The 7,451-nt window shown below is 33.8% G+C and overlaps 1 long non-coding RNA gene across 1 annotated transcript; it reads right to left on the bottom strand.

Moving 5' to 3' along the window:
• Positions 1–5,062: 5,062 nt before the first annotated feature.
• LOC140692831 (uncharacterized) lies at positions 5,063–6,943 on the bottom strand. Its single transcript, XR_012068434.1, has 2 exons — positions 6,795–6,943; positions 5,063–5,389 (listed from the first exon to the last, which is right to left on the bottom strand). It is a non-coding gene; the product is annotated as an uncharacterized lncRNA (long non-coding RNA).
• Between the last annotated feature and the right edge of the window lie 508 nt (positions 6,944–7,451).

The following is a 7,451-nucleotide window of genomic DNA, read 5'->3' as shown; positions in this document are numbered from 1 at the left end:
ATAATATATTTATAACAGAAATTGAAGATAATGAAAACAGATGAAAGGATATACAGTGTTCATAGATTAGGAGAAAAATATTGTTTAAATGACAATACTAGCCAAGAAAATACACAAATTAAATTCAGTGCTTTTCAAAATAAAAATGGCATTTTCAGACACTTTTAAAAAATAATTATTACATTTACATGTAAACACAAAAGAGTTGAAATCACAAAAAAAACAAAAGTAAAGATAACAAACAAACTAAAAACACAAACAACTTTGACAAAGAACAAACAGGATGTAACACTTTCCCTGATTTTTAACTTTAATACAAAGATACAGTAATGAATATGGTAGTGGCATAAAACAAACAGAATAATGGAACACAACAGAATGCCTAAAAATGAAATCAGACAGTTGTGGTCATTTAGCCCATTACAAAAAAATGAACATACAGTGGGGGAAAGGTAATCAAAAGACACATGAAAATGGTCAACATGACTAATCATGAGAAAAAAGCAAGACCATAACTCAATGAGATATTATGTCACTCCTGTCAGAATGCCTATGATCAAAAATGAAACAAATATAAATATTGTTGAGGATGTAAGAAAAAGCACCCTGCTGCACTGCTTGAGTGAATGTAAATTTGTGCTGCTTCTGTGGAAAAGAGTATGGAGTTTTATCTAAAAATTAAAAATGAACCAACATTTCCATAACTAAATACTTATCCCAAGAAAACATAAACACAAATTTGAAAAGATAAATTCACCCCTATATTCACTGTGGCATTATTTAAAATAGCCAGGCTATAGAAGCAAATTAATTGCTTTTCAATAGATGATGGATAAAGAAATGTGTGTTTATAGTATATATATCTACCCATCTATTAACTACAGATTTATCTATATTTATATATATATATGCACACTAAACATATATATATATATATATATATGCACACACACACATAAAAATACAATGGGTTATCACTCAGCTATAAAAAGAATAAGTTTTTGTCATTTGCAAAAGATGGGTAGAACAAGAGGGTAATATGTTAGGTGAAAAATGTCAGACAGAGAATGACAAATTTAGAATAGTTTTACTCATATTTGGAATTTAAAGAAATGAACATAACAAAACAGAAAAGAAGTTATATATATAGAAAATAAAAGGTTGCTCACATGAAGGAGGGAAATGTGGTGAAGAAAAACAAATAGTTGAGGAAAATTAAGAGAGAAAATTATCCAGTTGCAAATTAAAAGATCAGGGACAAGAAATTTACTATGTGGGGAATAGTCAATAACTATGAATTATCTTTAAATAGCAACTATCAAAACTATATTTATTGTTGTGATCAGTTTGACATGTATTAAAAATAGCAAACATTATGTTATGTAAGAGAAACTAACACAGAGTTATAGATTAAAGTGCACTTCAAAAACAAACAAACACACTTATAGAAAAAATAATTTGATTTGTACATAACAGAGGCAGTGGTTGGGAAAGGAGAATTTGATTAATGCACTCAAAAGCTACAAACCTCCAGCAGTAAAATAAACCTGTTCTAGGGATGCCCTGTAAAAACATGAAAATTACAATTATTACTGCTTTATGTTCTATATGAATGTTGTTAAGGGGATAGACCATAAGATTTCTCATCACAACCAAAAGACAAATTGTATTTCTTTAAAATTGTATCTAAATTAGATAATGAATTCTCCCTAAACTTGCTATGATATTTATTTCTTAATACTTATAAATCAAATCCCTATCTTGTGCACCTAAATTCACACAATCTTTTATGCCAATTATATGTCAATAAAAGCGTTAGTAAAAATGGAAATTTAATGATCATGGTTTCCCATGTCATTTTTCATGATTTGTTTTGCAGCAAGAAAACTTGAGTCAAGATATACTTATCATAGGTAAATATACTAATAAATAAATGATTCAAATAAATTATACATAAAGATACTAATAAAATTAGGGTCTTACCATGCTTTAAGTTTTCTTCATCTTAGCCCACTGCTTCTGTAGGCATCAAAATTTCACTCTGTGTATTCATCTGAGATTAGGGAATGGATACAAATTTAAAACTGGCTGCTCTTGTTGTGAGTGATAAAGTTCAATGTCTGTGACCAATGGTCTCAACTCCCCGACAGCATCTGTAGGAAATGAACATGCTAGGTTGCAAAAAATCTCAGCATGGTTAAATCTCATAACTCCTACAATTCTTAACTGTTTTGCAATGGGAATGCAATACTGACAAAGTCTTGATTTTCAATAACAATGTGGTGTTTTCTCATGGTTGCATTAGTGTATGTGAGGATAATCCCTCAGATACACAACAAATATTCTTGCCCAAGTGCTGGGCAAAGAAGTGCAAATTTCTGCATTATTAGGACTGAGGACTGCTCTCAAAATGATGACTATGCTCACTCTATTCCAGGTAATACAAAGAAAAAAGTTTATTGCAATTTCAAGGTGAACGGGAATAAGTCAGTGTTCCAGTCCCTATAAATTAGTCAACGGGTGTTCAAAGCCAAAGTAAGTTGTGTCAACAATGAGAATTAAAAGAAAAAAACTTAGACATAAGTTTAAATTAAAAAGAAGACACAGTCCAGTGCTGGGCTCTGGGGACTGCAGAATGTATATGCCTCAGTCCAATTCAAGGATTCAGTGGCTTGGCCCTTGCATCAGCTCTGGATTCAATGAACAGGTAACAATTAGTATACAGGGAAAAATATAATCTACCTCTCCCTAATCTGAAGAAAATCTGGTGGCTCAATGAAACTCTTAATTCACAGACAATCTGACAGGTGCAGAGGAAAAATTCACTGATGACTCAACTAAGACAAACGTAGTTACTGCTTAACAATCCATCTTCACACACACACACACAGTGATAGAGAGATTTGTAGTATTTAGTGGGAAGAATTCAGTGGGCAGAGCTCAGAGTATAATTTTCAAAGCATCAGCCAACTTTTGTACTTTTGCCAATAGTCTAGCTTTTCCCAGGTAGAAAACTACAGATGGACAAACAAATAATATTCTTCCTTAGAATTTCTAATTTTGAAAGTAAACTGTAGCTTTTGACTTATCAGTATAGAACCTTGTTAAGATGATCACGGTAAGACCCACTGTGTGATAAGAGAGCTGGAAACAAGCTGCTGAACCAGCCCATCTGAACCCCAGACTGCTAATGTAAGCAACAACATAGCCACAATCAGATTTGAGCTGACAAACTTAAAAACTTGATGTTTCTGTTGTAGGAAACACCACTGCTGTCCAGACACAATTCTCCTGCTGCATTTGGGCTCTTTTATTCTCTTGGTGAAGGTCATATTTATGGGATGTTGTTAGAGGTTACACTGGTCAATTTGCCCATTCTCCAGATTATCAAAGGCTTTCTTCACAAATGGAGACACATTTTCAGGACTCAATGTTGCCATTACGGTCTTATCAGATGACACTAGCTGCATCATTGTGAGTAGAAGCCTTAGGGTCCCTGAAATTGCCTACTATTTTCCCAGCATTTCAGGGTATTTCACATTCTGAATATGCTTCACCTTTTATTTTAAATTAATGGGAAACCATCAAAGACGTCCATGAATATTTTATACTTCCTAATATCTGTATAAATTTGGTATTCTTGCAGTTGGACAAATTTTTAATTCCACCACCCTCACCTCCTTCTAGTCCACATATTTTAGATTGCAATTTGGTTACTGAATACGAGAACCCCAACCAAGGGGATAGTACCACTTAGATACTTCCTTTGTGAAGGTTAGAAGGGGCACAAGTTATGTAGTGTGTATAAACCTACATTAAATGTTTGCAACGTCACTGTCTCTTCTGGACAAAGCTCTCATTCTAAGATGTAAATTAAGCATAAGTCAGTATAGTTATTGGTATGGGGAAGAGAATCAGCTGTTTTGTGTTGGGTGGGTGATGAAGAGACAGGAAAAACTCCAGCAAATGAGAACGGATTGCTTTATGCCTCTGGAGGCATGAATTAAGAAGTAAATATTACTTTGTCTCCTGTACCTACCTCCACTTACTGTCTTGAGTGACTAGTCCTTGGGATATGAAAGATCTAGTTTGCGGTGAAGAGTAAAGACCATAATGAAATAGTTTGAAAACCATGAGAGTTTTGTTGTTTCAATAAAGTAGATTTTGCTTAAAGTCAACATGTGTTTTTCATTCACTTAATAAAAAAATGCATCCTGTGACATGTGCTGGGCATACTGTACTGGTATCCAAGTTAGACAAGGAAAGGGGGATAGACAGAAAACATCAGGAGGAGGTGGTTTCTGTGCTGAGACTGGGAAAGTCTAAGTAGATGAAAGGAGGACACCCAAAGTCCAAGGATGAGCTGGAGTATATGTGGTGAGGTTGAAGCTAACATAGTTGACAATCGTTTTCCTGGATATATTTCCACATACAGTGAAACATAAAGATATACCAAGGTAGTGAGATGCCAGATTTATAAAGAAATGACTAAACCAAGATGATTCGTGGGCTTAGATTTGGAAAGGCATTAAGTGCCACCCTGAGGATGTAAGCTTGTCTTTGGCTTGAACATAAAAGCAACATAAAGTATTGACTTGAAAATATAATGTAGTCTCTTGAGGGCAGGAAATGAAAGTACCAATTTTAATGCTTTGAAAACAGCACAAAGAAGACCATAGATAAAATTACTTCTTAAATTCTACCACATGCTGAATGTGCCATCTGAGACTACATCATGTGACCTTCATGATTCCAGGAATGACATAATAGAGACCATGATCCCTGGGCCGGTTCCTGCATTTATCTCCTGTTCCAGCTTATCCTAACAACACTTTTAATACTTTTCAGGGTGAACAAGAAACTACTTAGTGCTTTACCCCCTCTCCATGTTTTAGTCTTTTTCCAAATTCTTCCATTTTCTCTTCCTCCTTACAAGACAGTATTTAAATTTACTCCCATATTGTTCCATCAAATGATCATATCAAGTATCTCATTTTAACTGTAAATGTTAACTTTGTCTCCCATTTAACACTTAACCTAATTTAAAAAAATATAAGGTAAATACAGGTACACATCTATGTTTCTTGTTCAAATAAGAAAATTGCAGATATTTGTCGACATTTGCCAACATCAATTTTAATCTTTGTAATCCTGCATAAACTGGTAGTCCTCTGGTAGATCCCTTGTAATTAGGATGACGTTCATAAAGTGAAGTTGGCTGATGAGTTGGCCTTGTAAGAGAGGTAGCTGATGTATCAGCTGTCACTCTCACTGGAAACCGTGCGTTGCTCCCTGGTTGAAGTTTAGAAGAACGACCTTCTTTGGCAGATATGTTGTGATATCCATTTGGAAAAACAGAAGTCTCCACCATCAGTCCAAAATAATTACTCTGCATGGGAGACAAGATGCTGTACTGAGATGTAGAATTTGTAGTTTTAATGAGTTCATAATATGGTCATTTGCTTCAGTGTATCTGCTTTGAGTGTGCCTGTGGACAAGGTTCAACTGATTTAAAATAGCATGCTGATCCACTGCAATTTGTTCTGGTGGTCTAACTGACCTTGATGATGGAGCAGAAAAATCACCGCTGATCGGGGTATTTTTATCACCATTTATTTGTCTAGTAGGGGGCTTTCTAATTAGAGGCATATTTAATTTTGCAACAGGTAAAAATGCACTTTCTCCACTAGTGTCAGTCACAAAAGCAGAATTATGTTTATCCACATTACCCCCTGCTATAAAGTGCTTCTTGTTGAAATCTTCAGCCAATGAAGATAACAGAGAGGCATTTTTAATCCCAACTCTTCTTCTTATTCTGATTAAAAGCTGGGGAAAGACTCGTTTAAAATTTGAATTATGGTAGAACTGCTGCTACAAAAATAGAGAAAAATTTTAGTAATATTTTAAACCAAAATACAAGACTACAATAAGCCTAACGTATAAAACATCAGATATCACGTTTACAATTGAAAGAAAATATCAGCAAAATATGAACATTGCTGACTATTTTTTAAATTTCCTTATTTGTAAAATACACATTTAAGTAGTATAGTCATCAAATTAAAGAAGTTACCATTTGCAGTAACGGTGAATGCCACTTTTCACAAGCAGCTTTAAATACCTTTATATATATTTCTGATAAGATTCATAATTGCAAGCAAAGTTTCTCTGAATCTTGAATACTTATGGCACTGTCCCCAATTTTAGAAAAAAATAAAGAATTTAAGACTTGGTAATTTTATTCAATTTTCAAAATCTAGCTTTAAATATATATTACCATTGATGGATGTACAACATAAACTTTCATATATGTTACCAAGTGGTTACTAAAATTTCTGAATACCTTGCTTAAAACAGAGACTTCTTTTTCTTCTGCCAGAAAGTCAGCTAGACAAGCAGATCTTTGAAATTCTGCCGCAATTTACTAAACCCATAAAGGTTAATCTGTCTAACTAAACTTTTCATACTTCCAGTTTCAAATATTCTGAAAGAGGCCTTTCTTTCCAAAACTACCTTCTTAAAGATATCTTCATCAATCACGATGGAAGATCCATTATCATCCCACCAGATGGATTTATATTGGTTACTCCTAGCCATTTTCCAGAGATTTCTTGGAAATGTCAGAGAACGAAAATAATTATCTTCATCTGGTTCAGAGACACAATGTGTGTAACATGGTCTTTTTATCAAAGATTCTTCAGACAAACTCTGAAAAGCATTTTCTTCAATCACAGACCTCAAGTCCAAGTCCTCAGAGAATGTTTGATCACACAATAGACATCTACCAGAGTTACCTGAAACAGTTGGTCCATCTTTATGAGACACATCTTGAAATTCTGAAGAAACATGTGTCATCTCAAATAACTTTTTCTACAGTTACTTTTCTAATCTGCATGATTTTGAGTACTGCAACTTCAAATGCTGCTTTGGCAGGACTGCACAGATAAACTGCTAGGCCATCACAATTGTTCTCAACCTGAGTAGCTGTGGCATCATAAAACGACTGGTCTCCTAGCAACCCAAGTGTAACATTCCGCCTGTGTTTACTTCTCATTCATCCAGTTAAAATGAAACATAAATGTTGCTTATTTTTATAGTGTGATGTGGAAATATTTTCCCCACAAAATCTTTTTAAATAATTTAATTTTGGGGTCTATGAAATAAAACCAATCTCCATACTTTTGTACACAAATTTATACTTGATTTGTGAACATGGAATCAATAATGCAAAAAAAAAATAAAATAATTTTAAAGTTTTGGAATTTAAAGTGAAATTTGTGTAAAACCTCTACAGAAAAAGTATAACAATTTCATGATCATTTTATACTCTAGATTTCTTTTTCATGGGTTAATTGATCATAGGTGTGAGGGATTATATCTGGGTGCTCTATTCTCTTCTATTGATTTGTGTCTGTTTCTGAGCCAGTATCATGTTGTTTTATTTACTAAAG

This window comes from Vicugna pacos, unplaced genomic scaffold (genome assembly GCF_048564905.1).
Source record: "Vicugna pacos unplaced genomic scaffold, VicPac4 scaffold_18, whole genome shotgun sequence".
NCBI classification, from domain to species: domain Eukaryota; kingdom Metazoa; phylum Chordata; class Mammalia; order Artiodactyla; family Camelidae; genus Vicugna; species Vicugna pacos.
This window is presented reverse-complemented; position numbering and strand designations above follow the sequence as displayed.